The sequence below is a fragment of the Parus major genome, chromosome 17, assembly GCF_001522545.3.
Source record: "Parus major isolate Abel chromosome 17, Parus_major1.1, whole genome shotgun sequence".
Classification (NCBI taxonomy): Eukaryota; Metazoa; Chordata; class Aves; order Passeriformes; family Paridae; genus Parus; species Parus major.
This window is the reverse complement of record NC_031785.1, coordinates 4,019,135-4,020,127: the sequence shown is the minus strand read 5'-3', so window position 1 is coordinate 4,020,127 and position 993 is coordinate 4,019,135.

The following is a 993-nucleotide window of genomic DNA, read 5'->3' as shown; positions in this document are numbered from 1 at the left end:
CGGGGCTGCGGGCGAGGCCGCCCCGAGAGTTTCTGATCTCTCCGCAGGGTCCAAAGCAGCCCCGGCGGGAGGGGTGGGGTGCCCGCGGCCCCGGCAGCGAGCGCTGCGTGCCCGGCCGGCTCCGTTAACGGGAGAAGGCGGAAGCCGCTGGGGCGATGCTTTTACAGCCCGAAGAGGAGCCACGGCTCCCCCGGGCCCGCCGCAGCCGCGCCCTTGATGCACTGCCGTGTTATCTTTACAGCACGCCCGCCAGGGTTTATGGCATCTGATTGTCAGCGCTCCCCCCTGGGTTCTCTGCCACTTTTTGCAGCATCATTACCAACTCAGTGACTGACTGCTTGGGGCTCTGGGCCTGCAGGCTTACACACAATAAATCTCCTCTTTTTCATGCATTTTACGTGTCTTTTTTAATATAAATTTTCCACTAACTGATACAACTCCAGCTTAAGTGAGAGGTAAAATTGTGTCATTTCTATAAAGCAGCTTCCTTTCTCTCCTTTCCACCCCCAGATCCAGAAATAAGAAAACATGGATGAGGTTGTGGAGACCCTAAGAAAGATCGAGCAGAACTACAAACTCTTCCAGCAGCAGCAGTTCTCATTTATCAGAGCACTGGAACACACCCGGGAGGAAGCCCACGACTCATTCAGACCTGTGTCATCCATCGTCCAGGTACAAATTATTCAGCACAAAGTGCTCCCTGCCCGTGAGAACAGGGCCAGCACGGGGCTGCCGTGCACCTGGGGCCAGTTCAGGGATGAAGAAAGGGTTTTACTGAAGGGAAGATGGACAAAAACTCTCCAGTAAGGTTTGTGTGTAACTGAAGATGTGGGGAGAGAAGCACCTGTGGGAGGGCCTGCTGTTATCTCAGAAGGACTCTCATGGCTGAGCAGCACTTTCTGGTTTAGTTTAACGCTGCTGAGGCACAGCCAGAAACACAGGGTACAAGGAAACAATCAAACCAAACCTCATTCCCCAGCCACACATGGAATC